The 16,044-nt window shown below is 52.5% G+C and overlaps 1 long non-coding RNA gene across 15 annotated transcripts in view; it reads right to left on the reverse strand.

Annotated features, from left to right (window-relative positions):
• Positions 1–13,759: 13,759 nt before the first annotated feature.
• Positions 13,760–16,044, reverse strand: part of LOC105034755 (uncharacterized) — a 144,233-nt gene continuing 141,948 nt past the window's right edge. For 14 of the 15 annotated variants that reach the window (XR_012141532.1, XR_012141522.1, XR_012141521.1 and 11 more), the window contains 2 exons: positions 15,509–15,570; positions 13,760–14,104 (listed from right to left, as the gene is read on the reverse strand). This is a non-coding gene — a long non-coding RNA (uncharacterized lncRNA). Of the gene's footprint in view, positions 14,105–15,508; positions 15,571–16,044 lie in introns of those variants that run through there. The other variant, XR_012141533.1, reaches the window with a different exon arrangement.

A 16,044-nucleotide genomic window follows, 5' to 3' on the forward strand; every position in this document is an offset into this window, starting at 1 on the left:
ACAAAGTCTGCCTGCAATTGGAGTCGGGGGCGAGGTCCGGCTCTCGTAGGAGTTCGGACGAAGTTTACCTGCAATTAGAGTCAGGAACGAAGTCCGGCTCCCGTAGGAGTCCGGCCTATAGCTGGAGTCGTGGGTGGGGTCCGGCTCCCGTAGGATCCCGGGCGGAGTCTGCAGTCGAAGTCGTGGGCGAGGTCCGGCTCCCGTAGGAGTCCGGACAAAGTCTGCCTGCAGCTGGAGTTGTGGGCGGAGTCCGGCTCCCGTAGGAGCCCGGACGGAGTCTGCAAGCGAAGTCGTGGGCGAGGTCCGGCTCCCGTAGGAGTCCGGACAAAGTCTGCCTGCAATTGAAATCGGGGGTGAGGTCCGGCTCCCGTAGGAGTCCAGATGAAGGTTACCTGCAATCAGAGTCAGGGATGAAGTCTGGCTCCCATAGGAGTCCGGACAAGGTTTACCTACAGCTGGAGTCGTGGGTGGAGTCTGGCTCCCGTAGGAGCCCGGGCGGAGTCTGCAGGTGAAGTCGTGGGCGAGGTCTGGCTCCCGTAAGAGTCCGGACAAAGTCTTCCTGCAGCTGGAGTTATGGGTGGAGTCCGGCTCCCGTAGGAGCCCGGGCGGAGTCTGTAGGTGAAGTCGTGGGCGAGGTCCGGCTCCCGTAGGAGTCCGGACGAAGTTTACCTGCAATTAGAGTCAGGACAAAGTCCGGCTCCCGTAGGAGTCCGGACGAGGTTTACCTACAGTTGGAGTCGTGGGCGGAGTCCGGCTCCTGTAGGAGCCCGGGCGGAGTCTGCAGGTGAAGTCGTGGGCGAGGTCCGGCTCTCGTAGGAGTCCGGACAAAGTCTGCCTGCAGCTGGAGTTGTGGGCGGAGTCCGGCTCCCATAGGAGCCCGGACGGAGTCTGCAGGTGAAGTCGTGGGCGAGGTCCGGCTCCCATAGGAGTCCGGACGAAGTTTACCTGCAATTAGAGTCAGGACAAAGTCTGGCTCCCGTAGGAGTCCGGACGAGGTTTATCTGCAGCTGGAGTCGTGGGCGGAGTCTGACTCCCGTAGGAGCCCGGGCAGAGTCTGCAGGTGAAGTCGTGGGTGAGGTCCGGCTCCCGTAGGAGTCCGGACAAAGTCTGCCTGCAATTGGAGTCAGGAGCGAGGTCCGGCTCCCGTAGGAGTCCAGACGAAGTTTACCTGCAATTAGAGTCAGGGATGAAGTCCGGCTCCCGTAGGAGTCCGAATGAAGTTTACCTGCAGCTGGAGTCGTGGGCAGAGTCCGGCTCCCGTAGGAGCCCGGGCGGAGTCTGCAGGTGAAGTCGTGGGCGAGGTCCGGCTCCCGTAGGAGTCCGGACAAAGTCTGCCTGCAATTGGAATCGGGGGCGAGATCCGGCTCCCGTAGGAGTCCAGACGAAGTTTACCTGCAATCAGAGTCAGAGATGAAGTCCGGCTCCCGTAGGAGTCCGGACGAAGTTTACCTGCAGCTGGAGTCATGGGCGGAGTCTGGCTCCCGTAGGAGCCCGGGCGGAGTCTGCAGGTGAAGTCGTGGGCGAGGTCCGGCTCCTGTAGGAGTCCAGACAAAGTCTGCCTGCAATTGGAATCGGAGACGAGGTCCGGCTCCCGTAGGAGTCCGGATGAAGTTCACCTGCAATCAGAGTCAGGGACGAAGTCCGGCTCCCGTAGGAGTCCGGACGAAGTTTACCTGCAGCTGGAGTCATGGGCGGAGTCCGGCTCCCATAGGAGCCCGGGCGGAGTCTGCAGGTGAAGTCGTGGGTGAGGTCCAGCTCCCGTAGGAGTCCGGACAAAGTCTGCCTGCAGCTGGAGTTGTGGACGGAGTCCGGCTCCGGTAGGAGCCCGGGCGGAGTCTGCAGGCGAAGTCGTTAGCGAGGTCCGGCTCCCGTAGGAGTCCGGACAAAGTCTGCCTGCAATTGGAATCGGGGGTGAGGTCCGGCTCCCGTAGGAGTCCGGACGTCGCGAAGAATCCGGTCGACGCTGGCGGGGTCCTGCCCGTCGGCAAAACTTGGGAGTGTGGCGGAGGCTCGGCCGCCCGGGAGGTTTGAAGAGATGTTGCCGGAGGTCGAAAGTCAGTTGGATCCCCGGAGGGTCACTCCCATCACGAACTTCGGCTGGGGGGTATTTTATACCCAACACCAGTCCCCCTACTTCCGAGTTCGAATTTCGAATGAAGAAAGTACAAAAAAATTTTCGCAGTCGAAGTTATCCCCTTGAATCCTGTGCACGATCGCCCCCAGATATTTTGGCATTAAATGCGCGCGTGCTGGAGTCTTTTCGAATTGGGGCGATTCAAAGGGACCCTTCAGAATTTCTGCTGGTACATTGGCTCAGGTACGGCACAGTAATGGCTCCGTCAGCTGTCAGCCACTTTTAGCCGCCTGCCGAGGCGAGTGGGACACATGTCGAGCGCGGGTCGGCCTGGGGGATTCGCGATCATTATGGCACCGGATCCCAAGGTCTATTTAAACCTGCCTTTCCGCCTGAAAGTTCTATTGGTATCCGCCTTTCCTTCGAGAGCCCTGACCCTCCTTGGCGTCTTCTTTGGCCCTAGGCGTCTTTCGAGTCATCCCTGTCCTCGCCCCTCTGCATCCTTCAGGGCGGTCTAGGTTAGTCCCAGAACCTTCGTTTTTCTTCTTGCCATTTAGGGGCCTTTTCTCCTCCATTTTCTTCTGTCGCATTCCTCTAATTTGGTCTCCCACGACCTCTTGTCCTTTGTCCCGCCTGATTTCTCTGGGATCTTTAGGGTCTTCGTTTGAAGTCATTCGAAATATCTTCCGGCACCTCTGCCTCTAGCGGTTTCGGAAGTTCTTCCTCCTCAGCCCCCCAGGAGCCCCACTCTGTAGACGAACCCACTTCTGGGACCGGGCTTCACCCGATTTTTGCACCGGGTGCCATTCCCTGCTCCCTGACTCTGGATGAACTCCTACTGATAAGGGTTCAGTATGGAGTTCCTCCAGAGTACGACCTGGAGCTTCCTGGCCCCTCCGACCGGGCTAGCACCCCCCCACCTGATCGTTTTTGCCTGTATCAGGAGGTGTTCCGTGCCGGACTCCGGCTTCCGCTTCCGCCCTTTGTCGTCATCCTTTTCCGCTTCTTAGATATCTCTTTAGCTTCAGTTGCTCCGAATTCTTTTAGGTTTTTGATAGGGTTCCTCTCCCTTTGTCACGTAGTCGAGGTTCAGCCATCCCTCTCTTTGTTTAGATATTTTTACACCTTCAAGCGTCACTCTTCGGCGAAGGACTGGTGGTATTTCTCCCCCCAGTTTGGCAAGAAGGGGTTGCTGAAAGGCGCTCCCTCTTCAATCCACAACTGGAAGGGGAAATATCTCTTCGTCCACTGCCCAACTTTGAGGCTGGGCCTGCCCCCTTGGGGCTCTCTGAGGGACTCTGTCTGCCGGGCTCCCAGTCTGGGGGAGGACGACCTTCAGGCCGCCCGGAAGCTTCTTGACTATTCCGCTCCTTCCCTTCCCAACCTTCTGAGGGAGCAATTTTTGTTCAACATCGGCCTAAGCCCCTAGGATCCTGCGAGTATTCCATCTTTTCTTTCCTCTTCTTTTCTTCCATCCTTCTTCTTTCTCTCTTCTTTTCTTCTCTCTCTTTTCTTTTCTTTTTTTTTTTTTTTTTTGCGTGTCACTTCTTCCTTCTTTACCCCATTACCGATTTTTGATTTTTTTTTTTTCAGGAATGGACGCGAAGCGGCACGGATGCTCGCCAGGGGCCTCAAGGCCCATAAAAAAAAAGGTGTCGTGGCTTTCGGATCAACAAAGAAGGCCAGAGTGGAGGAGACGAGCTCGGCCGCGCCCGTCCAGGCTGCTCCCGCGGTCGACGTTCCTTCGGACTCCGAGCCATCGGCCCCCCGGGCCTCTTCAAGGAGTCCGTCGATCGGGGCTCCCATTTTGGGGGTCCGTTCCACGGAGGCGCCCGAAGTCGAGAGGAGGAGGAGAAGGAAGTCGGTGGCCCGCAGGGCGAGTAGCCGTCGAGCCATCGTTGAAGAGTCCCTTGGTTCCGAAGAAGAGCCGGAGAACCCCTTCAATGATAAGGACTTGATCAAGCGGTTGATCGACGGCTGCATTCTACCTGAAGTCGTCAAGAGGATTGACCGCGCCGATCCTGAGCAGTGGGTTTGGGACTCCCTAGGGTCCTTTCTTGAGGTAAACAAGTCTTCATTTAATTGGCTTTCCGACCCTTTTCTGATCCCCTAGCCGCCCTTGCAGATTGGGCACCAGCTCCTTGCCAACATTGAGGCGACGAACCGGGCGAGGAGGGACGCCATCCAGGCGGAGGAGCATCGCCGGGCCGAAGTCGCCCGCCTCAAAGAAAAGGCCACTGAAGTAGTTGCCCTCCAAGAGGCCCTGGAGAAAGAAAAGCAGGCCCGGGAGGAAGAGAAGCAGACCTCGGAGGAGACGGTGAGAAAGGCGGAGGCCGAGATCGCCAATTTGGCGGAGCAGATTCCGGTCCTGGTCTCGGAGGTCAGGGGTCTTGCGGTGGAGGAGTTCAAGGCCTCCATGGAGATGAGGGACCTGAACGTCTGATTCGGCCAAGAAGCATTCATCAAGGGGTTCGAGCTCTGCCAGGAGAAGGTGACCAGGAAATTTTCCAAGCTCGATCTCAGCTTCTTGGGCGAGGAGTCTGAAGATGTGGCCGGCCCCTCTCCTACCGCTGCTGCTGCCGCAGCCCCCCTTCCAGGGACACCGAGCTCCCCAACTCCTACCGCCGAGGTCTGAGACCTCCGACCTTGTATTTTTTCTTTACTGCAATTTTTCTTTTCCTTTTGTCTTTAAGAAATATTCTATCAACAAAGTTAAATTTCTCATCGTGGATGGCTTCTTCCTTCTTCCTTTCTCCTTTTTGTTTTTCTTTCTGCAATGAGACGCGCCTTGACGCTTTGGTCTTCCGATGGCAGTGTCCTGTCGAAGCACTTCCCCTACCCCAGGAAATTTCGCTGAAGTCCACGATCCAGCGGCTGAAGAAGGAGGTTCTTCATTTGACAAAGAGATCGAAGAAGATGGAAGGCGAGCTCCGCAGGTTGAGGGAGGGTCACTCTGAAGCCACCGCGGAGGCCACCTGCTTTCGAAATCTCCACGTGAAGGGGATCATGGAGTACAGTCGGAGGAAGGCGAACTTCGCAAAGGAGCTTGAGGAACACAAGAAGCACGCCAGCGATCGAATTTGGGTTCAAGCTGCCAAGATCAGTTCTCTTAGGGTGGAACTGTCAGCTGCGCAGGAGAGGATTGGCCAGCTGGAGGGAAGTTCGTCCCGGCTCTTGGCTCGGGCCGACGGCGATCGGGAGTGGTCGAAGAAGGTCTCCGACCTTCAGCGGCAGCTTCAGGATGCCGAGGTGAGCTACGATGTGCATCGGGCCGGCTGGCGCAGGTAGGTGGATGAATATAAAGGGAGACTCAGGGTGGCGACCGACGAAGTCGCCCGTCTTCAAGGGCAGCTGGCTAACAGGGCTCAGCTCGCCTCCTCTCGGGATTCCAATGAACTCCAATCCCTAAGAAGAACTGCAGAAGGGCTTTCTATCGCCCTTGGGGAGAGGACGGCTGAGCTGCAGCAATTGAAGATCCAGCTGGCATGCGAGCAGCAGGCCGTCAAGGACGTGGAGGTAGAATCCGAAGTCCTGAAAAAAAGGCGTCGAGAGGCGGAGAGCGAGAGCCAGCAATATCATCGAAGATACATGGAGATATTAATGAGAGAGAGAGAGAGAATTGGAAGTAGAAATCGGATGTTTAAGGGATTTTCTGGCGAGGGTCGAAGCCGAAAGTCCGAGGTCGGAGGAAGCCGGACCCCCTTAGGGCTCTTTCTGTCTTTCCATCTTCCCATGCATGTATTTTTTCTTCTGTTGTTCCGTCTTGTTCTTGTCGTTTTGCTTTTCTTTCTTTAGCCTGCCGGGCTTTGTAGTGTATATTTTGTGAATGAAATGAAAAGGAGATTTTGTGTTACCTCGTCCGTGTGTTGTATTAAGTTGTCGTCCGCCGAATTTCTTTTGTCTTTAAGACTTGTCCGACGTCGATGTCGTTTGGAGGTGCCCAATCGTCGCCACGCTGATTTGCTTTTCTTGTCATCCGTGGCCGTAGGCTCAAGCTTGGTGGTCCGAACTCCGCGTTACCTCGAAGGTGTCGTTATTTTCTTGACCTGTGTCGAGAGCCTTCTTAGAGGCTGGGGATGTTTGGTAGGAACTTTCCGTCTTTGTTGAGACGAGGTTCCTTAGGTCTTTGGTGTGGTTTGTTTCTCGTCTGTTGCCGGCATAATTCGTCGCTTTCCTTTTCAATTTTTCTCCTCTTTTTGAGTGAGGGTCCTCCCTTTGCTTTTTAAGGGGTCGCGTAGAAGTGTAGAGGTGCCATTGAGGGGACTTTTCCCATTATTCAATTTCATTGGGCAGCCGGGTCCTGTCATCATTAGGACGAGGTTCTCCCTCTGTCCTTGACGTAGTCGATCTCAGTTCAGGTTAGGACGAGGTTCCCCTCCTGTTCCCAGCGGGGCTGTAGGGGCACATAAGGGTCGTTGCAAGGGCCTCTCCCCCCATCCGGTCTAAAAGAACCGGGCATTCGACTTTGCTCATGTTAGGGCGAGGTTCTCCTCCTGTCCCTAACAAGGCTGTGGGGGCACATGTGGGCACTGTTTGGCCTCTCCCCCCATCCGATCTAAGAGGAACCGGGTCTTCGACTTCGCTCACGTTAGGGCGAGGTCCTCCTCCTGTCTCTGACGTGGTCGTGGGGGCGCATAAGGGCGTTGTAGGGCCTCTCCCCCCATCCGGTCTAAAAGAACCGGGCCTTTGACTTTGCTCACGTTAGGGCGAGGTTCTCCTCCTGTCCCTAACATGGCTGTGGGGGCGCGTAAGGGCGTTGCAGGACCTCTCCCTCCATCCGATCTAAAAGAATCGGGCCTTTGACTTTGCTCATGTTAGGGCGAGGTTCTCCTCCTGTCCCTAACATGGCTCAGGGGGCATCCAAGGGCCGTTATATGGGCCTTTCCCCCGATCCAATCTTAAAATAATCGGACTTTCATTTGGCTCATGTTAGGACGAGGTTTCCCTCCTGTTCCTAACATGACCTTGTTTTAATTGTTTGAAGGGGTCATCCCCAATTGTAACAAATCCATGCCAAAAGGGAAAGACATGCAAAGTCGAAAGAAATTTAGATTCAAAGCAAAGTCGTGAGCAGTACATTTACAGGTTTCTTGAGTTCCATGGTCGTGGAAGGTCTGCTCCTCCTTGAGGCCCTCTGGTGATGGAGTCGATGGTCCCGATTGGAGGCCGATCTCCGGGCTGCTCCTCCCTCCTTGGCGGTTCAGGTTACGGCAGTGCCCTTGGCCGATCTTCTCTACCCTCAGGCCGACGTCGAATGAACCTATCGAGTCGACCTCGCCGGATGAGCTCCTCGATCTCATCTCGGAGCTGGATGCATTCCTCCGTGTCACGATCGTAGTCGCGATGGTAGAGACAGAACTTGTTAGGGTTGCGCTTTCCGAGGTGTGTGCGCCTGCTCTCTGGCCTAGGGAGCTGCTCCCTGACCTCCATCAGTACCTGGGTCTTCGAGGCATTGAGGGGGGCGTAGTTGCGGAATCTTCCCGGTGGAGAACCCCGCCGAACCCCGCGATCCGGACTTCTCTGCCTACATACCCAGGGAGGAGTATGGACACGGTTGTGCCCAGGAGGAGATCGAGAACGGGGCCGAGCTTCTCTCGGTCCTTTTTCGACTGCGGGCTTACTCGAGTCTCCCGCCTGTCGCTCTCTCGCAGTCTCCTCATCCTTCATTTTGAAGGCTTCCTCAGCCCGGGTGTACCCTTCAGCCTGAGCCAACAAATCAGCAAAATTCCTGGGGTACTTCTTCTCCAGGAAGAATAAAAGGTCATTCTTCTGAAGGCCGCCTTTCAGAGCGGCCATTGCTACCGATTGATCCAAATTCTGGACCTCCAGCGCTGCGACATTGAAACGGTTGATGTAGGCCCGAATGGACTCCCCCTCCCTCTGCTTGATATTAATGAGGGACTCCGAACCTTTTCGGGGGCGTCGGCTGCTGACAAAATGGGCCACAAATTGGTAGCTCATCTGATCGAAGAAAAAGATGGTACCCGACTTCAGCGCCGAGTATCAGTTTCTCGCCGCTCCCTTCAAGGTGGATGGGAAGGCTCGGCATAGAATGACGTCGGGTGCGCCATGAAGCAGCATCATCGTCCGAAAGGCCTCCAGATGATCAACCGGGTCCGAAGTCCCGTCGTAGCTTTCGAACTGGGGGAGTTTGAAGTTTGGCGGGATCGGTTCCTGCATGATCATTTGAGAAAAGGGAGGGTCAGTGCAAATATCCTCACCATAAGCGGGGGGAGCGTGGCGGAGTTCTTCGATCCACCGGTTCATCTCCTGGAGTCTCCGGTCCAGAAAATCCTCTCGACTTCGAGTCTCGAGGGTCCTCTGGCAGAATGGGGGCAGGGATCTTCCAGGGGTGGAGTCGTGATCCGATTGAGGGCTCTCCACCCTCGGGTTCATCTTTCCAGGAAAGACGGGGTGGCTGGCCCAAGTGGCCCGCCCCACCGTCGGATTCTGGTGTTTCGGTGACACTCTTTCCAGGCGCACTGATGCCTGTGGCTGCTGCTGCTGCTACATGGCCTACACAGCTTCAGTGAGGCCCCTGACCTGCTGTGCCAGCAGATCAAATTGCTCCGCACCGACCGTCGTTGCCGGAGGAGGAGGAGGAGGCTGGAAAACTGGAGGTGAGGTCGGAGCCTGAGATCTGGCCGCGGAGGCCGTGGATCGCCGTGTGGACGCCTTGCGGGGAGGCATCGGGCAAAGACCAAGTGGAGGAAGGAGGAGAGGGCGCCAGAAAAGATGCCCGAGGGCAATCCCGTTGAGCGCTCCTTTAAGAACAAGGGTACTGCGAAGACACGAGCCCCTTCCTCTAGCGCCAATCCTGTTGGTACAAAAATCCGCCTGCACCGGAGAAGCTGGAGTCGAGGGAGTCGCGGTCACCGTCGGGACCTGCAAAAGAAGTCTAAACCGGAGCTGGGGTTGCTCCGGCAAGATCCTCCGACGCTCAAGTCAATTCTCTGCCTCAACAAGAATGGAGTGCTCGAACGGAAATTTTAGCAGAGTTTTGGGATAGAAAATAGAGCTTAGAGCATAACGTATCTGGGGTCTCCCCTTTTATAGGCGGAGGGGGCAACAAACTGATAGCGACGTCTGTAATCGTCTGACAGTGGGCCGCCCAAAGTCAGGAGGAGTCTGTTGCGGGGAGTAGTGGAGTGGACCCGTGGCTATCATCGGGGCGTGCCACGTGGAGTCTGCCACGGGGAGCGGAGCAGCGTCTGTTGTCGCGACTTGCCAGAGAATGGAAGAATCGCGTGGTATCCGTTGCAGGAAGTGGAGCAGGATCGTGGCCATTATTATGGCCTGCCAGGGAGTGATGGAGCCGCGTGAAATCTGTCGCAGAAGGTGGAGCAGAGTCATGGCTATTGCTGTGGCCTGCCAGGGGGTCCAGGTCTATCGGTAGGAGTTCGGCTGAGGTGTCTGGTGGAGAGAGGTGGCTAGCCACCCGTCTGAGAAGAGCTTGGAGTCCGGCTCTTGCAGGAGCCCGGATGGAGTCTTCTTTCAATTGAAGTCGGGGACGAAGTCTGGCTCCTACAGGAGTCCAGACGAAGTCTTCCTGCAGCTGAGGCTGGAGATGAAGTCTGGCTCCCGTAGGAGCTCGGGTGAAGTCTACCTGCAATTAGAGTCAGGGACGAAGTCCGGCTCCCATAGGAGTCCACACGAGGTTTACCTGCAGCTGGAGTCGTGGGCGGAGTCCGGCTCCCGTAGAAGCCCGGGCGGAGTCTGCAGGTGAAGTCGTGGGCGAGGTCCGGCTCCCGTAGGAGTCCGGACAAAGTCTGTCTATAATTGGAGTCGGGGGCGAGGTCCGGCTCCCATAGGAGTCCGGATGAAGTTTACCTGCAATTAGAGTCAGGGACAAAGTCTGGCTCCCGTAGGAGTCCGGACGAGATTTACTTGCAGTTGGAGTCGTGGGCGGAGTCCGGCTCCTGTAGGAGCCCGGGCGGAGTCTGCAGGTGAAGTCGTGGGTGAGGTCTGGCTCCCGTAGCAGTCCAGACGAAGTTTACCAGCAATTAGAGTCAGGACGAAGTCCGGCTCCCGTAGGAGTCCAGACGAGGTTTACCTACAGTTGGAGTCGTGGGTGGAGTCCGGCTCCCGTAGGAGCCCGGGAGGAGTCTGCAGGTGAAGTCGTGGGCGAGGTCCGGCTCACACAGGAGTCCGGACAAAGTCGGTCTGCAATTGGAGTCGGGGGCGAGGTCCGACTCCCGTAGGAGTCCGGACGAAGTTTACCTGCAATTAGAGTCAAGGACGAAGCCCGACTCCCGTAGGAGTCTGGACGAAGTTTACCTGCAGTTGGAGTCGTGGGCGGAGTTCGGCTCCCGTAGCAGCCCGGGCGGAGTCTGCAGGTGAAGTCGTGGGTGAGGTCCGGCTCCCGTAGGAGTCCGGACAAAGTCTGCCTGCAGCTGGAGTTGTGGACGGAGTCCGACTCCCGTAGGAGCCCGGGCGGAGTCTGCAGGCGAAGTCGTGGGCGAGGTCCGGCTCCCGTAGGAGTCCAGACAAAGTCTGCCTGTAATTGGAATCGAGGGCGATGTCCGGCTCCCGTAGGAGTCCGGACGAAGTTTACCTGCAATCAGAGTCAGGGACGAAGTCCGGCTCCCATAGGAGTCCGGACGAGGTTTACCTGCAGCTGGAGTCGTGGGCGGAGTCCGGCTCCCGTAGGAGCTCGGGCGGAGTCTGCAGGTGAAGTCGTGGGCGAGGTCCGGCTCCCGTAGGAGTCCGGACAAAGTCTGCCTGCAGCTGGAGTTGTGGGCGGAGTCCGGCTCCCGTAGGAGCCCGGGCGGAGTCTGCAGGTGAAGTCGTGGGCGAGGTCTGGCTCCTGTAGGAGTTCGGACGAAGTTTACCTGCAATTAGGATCAGGACGAAGTCCGGTTCCCGTAGGAGTCCGGACGAGGTTTACCTGCAGCTGGAGTCGTGGGCGGAGTCCGGCTCCCGTAGGAGCCCGGGCGGAGTCTGCAGGTGAAGTCGTGGGCGAGGTCCGACTCCCGTAGGAGTCCGGACAAAGTCTGCCTGCAGCTGGAGTTGTGGGCAGAGTCCGGCTCCCATAGGAGCCCGGGCGGAGTCTGCAGGTGAAGTCGTGGGCGCGGTCCAGCTCCCGTAGGAGTCCGGACGAAGTTTACCTGCAATTAGAGTTAGGACAAAGTCCGGCTCCCGTAGGAGTCCGGACGAGGTTTACTTGCAGCTGGAGTCGTGGGCGGAGTCCGGCTCCCGTAGGAGCCCGGGCGGAGTTTGCAGGTGAAGTTGTGGGCGAGGTCCGGCTCCCGTAGGAGTCCGGACAAAGTCTGCCTATAATTGGAGTCGGGGGCGAGGTCCGGCTCCCGTAGGAGTCCGGACGAAGTTTACCTGCAATTAGAGTCAGGGACAAAGTCCGGCTCCCGTAGGAGTCCGGACGAAGTCCGGCTCCCATAGGAGTCCGGACGAAGTTTACCTGCAGCTGGAGTCGTGGGCGGAGTCCGACTCCCGTAGGAGCCCGAGCGGAGTCTGCAGGTGAAGTCGTGGGCGAGGTCCGACTCCCGTAGGAGTCCGGACAAAGTCTGCCTGCAATTGGAATCGGGGGCGATGTCCGGCTCCCGTAAGAGTCCGGACGAAGTTTACCTGCAATCAGAGTCAGGGACGAAGTCCGGCTCCCATAGGAGTCCGGACGAAGTTTACCTGCAACTGGAGTCATGGGCGGAGTCCGACTCTCGTAGGAGCCCGGGCGGAGTCTGCAGGTGAAGTCGTGGGCTAGGTTCGGCTCCCGTAGGAGTCCGGACAAAGTCTGCCTGCATTTGAAATCGGGGGCGAGGTCCGGCTCCCGTAGGAGTCCGGACGAAGTTTACCTGCAATCAGAGTCAGGGACGAAGTCCGACTCCCGTAGGAGTCCGGACGAAGTTTACCTGCAGCTGGAGTCGTGGGCGGAGTCCGGCTCCCGTAGGAGCCCGGGCAGAGTCTGCAGGTGAAGTCGTGGGCGAGATCCGACTCCCGTAGGAGTCCGGACAAAGTCTGCCTGCAGCTGTAGTTGTGGACAGAGTCTGACTTTCGTAGGAGCTCGGGCGGAGTCTGCAGGCGAAGTCGTGGGCGAGGTCCGGCTCCCCTTGGAGTCCGGACAAAGTCTGCCTGCAATTGGAATCGGGGGCAAGGTCCGGCTCCCGTAGGAGTCCGGACGTCGCGAAGAATCCGATCGACGCTTGCGGGATCCTGCCCGTCGGCAAAACTTAGGAGTGTAGCGAAGGCTCGACCGCCCGGGAGGTTTGAAGAGATGTTGCCGAAGGTCGGAAGTCAGTTGGATCCCCGAAGGATCACTCCCATCATGAACTTCGGCTGGGAGATATTTTATACCCAACATCATCTATTTAGTAATATCTAATATCTTTAATTTTATAGTTATAAAATTTAATTATCCAACTTATATCCATAATGTTATTCATATTTCAGTATCTGAATTATATCTGTATCTGTTTAAAACAGATATGGATATAAATTTTTGCATCGAAATAATATCTATATCCATATTTATATTCATCAGATAAAATAAATATATATATATATAGATATAGATATACTAGTATTTAATCCATATCCAATTCGATTTCAGCCCTACGATGGATCACAAGCGTACCAAGTTGGCAATCTTTCAAGAGATAGGGCTTTCACAGAATAAGGAAATTAATCAGACTCAGAATGTTTGTGGCAGAAGCATCTCTTCTTTAAGAAGCATATCTAGGATGAAGAGGCCACAGGGGGTCGATCGGCTGAGGATCAACCTTCATCGAGTCAATTGCAATGTCCTGACTTCGAGACTTCGGGATGGATCCAAAGTCCGGCCATTTTTCTTAATATTGAGACATGCATGCAGGCAGAGCGAGCTGAAGATGGACAACTTGATCGTGGTTGCAGCATGGGAAAAGAATCCAGTGACCATGAAAGACCATGAAAAGAGCAAGATGACAGGTAAGAAACAGCAAATTAAAGGAGATAGGGATTTTGTGGCACGGACTGAAATGAATGTTGTCATGCACCGATAATCCATTCAAATTCGATTAATGCAAATCCCTAATGGCTGGGTCCGCATTCATCTTTCAGAGAATGTATTAACGTTTAAATCAACAGACCCCTGGCGGCTGTATTTCTCGGCACAATAAACTTACCAGTTGAGGGACTTCCATGGACCATGATGACTCAATGACTAGAAACCAGTCATCCAAATCATAGGGCCCTCTGGGAAGGGACCTAATTATGCATTGAAGGGAACCGGTCTAAATATCAAGTCATGACCGTAGCCATTAGCCAAAAATTAAGGATATTATTAGACGGATCGGCAAAAGGTATCAAATGCAGATCTCCTTAATTTTCAATTCTTTGTGAGTTTCATACATGAAGAAAGAAAAAGGAGGATCAAACTATAAGAAACCTAAAAGAAAAGGGAGGATCAAACTATAAGAAACCTAGAGGCTAAGAATATTTCGAATATATTAGAACAACATAATCTTCAAGGAAATAGTCGGTGCCTGGGGGAAACGTCGCACACATTGCAGTAAAGATGACTAACATACATCTATTTGCTTCCCTCTGACGTGTTTTAGAGTGTCTCCTGTTATACCTGAGTTAGCTACTGACACTGCTGCAGAGACGGCACCTATAGCAATCAAGACAGCTTTTGGTACGAGCAGAGGCTGAAGGATGCATGTTCAGGTAGATAACAAAATTGGCTGACAGATATTTGATGAATACGACAATAATATTAAGATATTCTCTATCAAGCTTCATGCACAATCACAAATTTGTGTCCAAATCAGTATTAATTATTTTGATAGATTCAACTAAACATGGAATGGTGCAGCATGACTAATAATCTGCCGCCTACCACATAGAGACAAATATAACCATATATATCCAATAGTACAGTAGCTGGATATGTAGCAAATCACGACTAAGTTGCTAATTTAGTGAACTTTGCAATAAAAAGCCCACTAGTTTTGGAGGTTGTTGGATCGAAGCGTATGGTTTTAGGAATTCTCCCACTTTTACAAGGCCACTTATCTGCAAGATCAACCTCCTGTAATTCTGTAAAAAGCAGATGACAAGATAATCAGATAAAGGAAATCACCACAATCATAGAAGGAAGAACAATTTAACTGAGCAAACATCTAATAAATTTAGATATCTGTGAGTTGCATTGAATGTTCTAATTTGACTGATTCAGATGATTCAATTATATTAGTGCCCAAAATTTCAACAATCAGATTTCAAGGGTGAAATGACAGTGTAAAATATTTAATATAAAAATTAGGTTCTTAATTTTGAGTAATGGAAGCCACTGAAGTTTATGCAAAATTGGCTATAAATATGAAAAAAGATACTCTCCTATGATATAGGTAGCCGGCCAATTGACACAATGTACTCTGAGGATTGTCTTTTCTTCGATGGAGTTTGTTGCTGTTGTTGTTTTCTCCCTTCTTTTTTTTTTTCCTGGAGTAGTGAGGGGTTGGGGTGGGGTGGGGAGGCTGGGGGGGTGCGTGCAGAGGGGGTTAGGTTAGCTACATTAGCCACATTGTTTGTAACATATAAGATGAGAACATGAAATTTCTTTTTCTTTTTTTTTTCTCTTCCATCTTCCCCATCATAAGTCTCCTCCTCTATGTAAACCCTTTGAACAATCTGTCAATATATGTCTCTGCATGGATGGGATGCAGTTAAACCATCTCACATATATCTCCATCACTTTTTCAATGTCTATGCTACCTGATCTTTCTATGTTGTGCCACTTTCCAATTATCTTTAAAGACTAAAATGGACCAACCTCAAAATATTTTCATTTTATCACTAATCAATTGATTTGAGGGATGATGTTGATGCTAAGGGTGAACACACAGACAAGAAATAAACACACAAAGCATGAGTGTAGCAAAATCATCAAACTAAAGCACAGCCTATATCAAGTACATGTCATATTTTTCATAAGCACACCCCATTCATATTAGTCTATTTCCCAATTGTATACATAGAAGTATCATCAATTATAATGTTTATGAATCCTGATTTACCTTTTGTTCCTTTTAAGGGCCTATTTGGATGATTGGATCCAAAATCCCATATAATTCAAAGGTTGGGCTAGTACAATTAGGAAAAATGAGCCTGGACTAGGCTTACATTCTTCAAAGCTCCTGCGTATTTGAGAATGTAAGCCTAGTACAGGTTGATTTTTCCTAGTTATACTAGCCCAACCTATGAGTCCCATGGGATTTTGGACCCAATCATCCATACAGGCCCTAAATTTTTTTCCCCATGTTAACCTTCTAGCACAATACTGCAATTTCCATATTGAATATCATTAAAGAGGTAAACTTAAATTTTTAATACATGGAGATGCAGGAAATTGCAAATAATGTTTTTATTAGTGTAGCACTAAAAGCAAACCAAAATGAAATGGGAACATAATCATATAAGAATAGCAGCAATAGAAACTACCAGCTGAAGAATTTCTTGCAAGAAACTGCTCCACCACATCTTCATTTTGGGCAACTGTTAAACTGTTTAAAAAAGCATGACAGCAACTTCAACAAGTTCACACAGATTAAAAAGAAATAGTAACTAGATTCAAATACACAAAACCTCAACTTTTCGACTTGCATCAGTTTATCTTCCTACAGTTAACTACTTAACTAGATTATAGATATAGATCAGACAAATATCTATTTATTGCCTAAGCATGATCACAAGAATTTTTTAGGAGATTGGTCAGTTTCCTAGTGTTTCTTCCTTCCCACTCAAACAGCTGAAGTAGAAACTACCTTTAAAAAGATACAATGTGGTAAGGTAATGTGATCAGATGAAATACCATTTCGGATTGGAATATCATGGGACCAATTTGGTTAACTAGTTTATCAATGGATCTTGAATGATGAGATAATGCCAAATGATTAGAGGAAAAGTAAAATGATATCCATCTGTAGGTGTAAAGGTAGCATGCCATACTGTACCATTACAAAATGAAAGTAACAGGT

This window comes from Elaeis guineensis, chromosome 5 (genome assembly GCF_000442705.2).
Source record: "Elaeis guineensis isolate ETL-2024a chromosome 5, EG11, whole genome shotgun sequence".
In the NCBI taxonomy this organism is placed as follows: Eukaryota; Viridiplantae; Streptophyta; class Magnoliopsida; order Arecales; family Arecaceae; genus Elaeis; species Elaeis guineensis.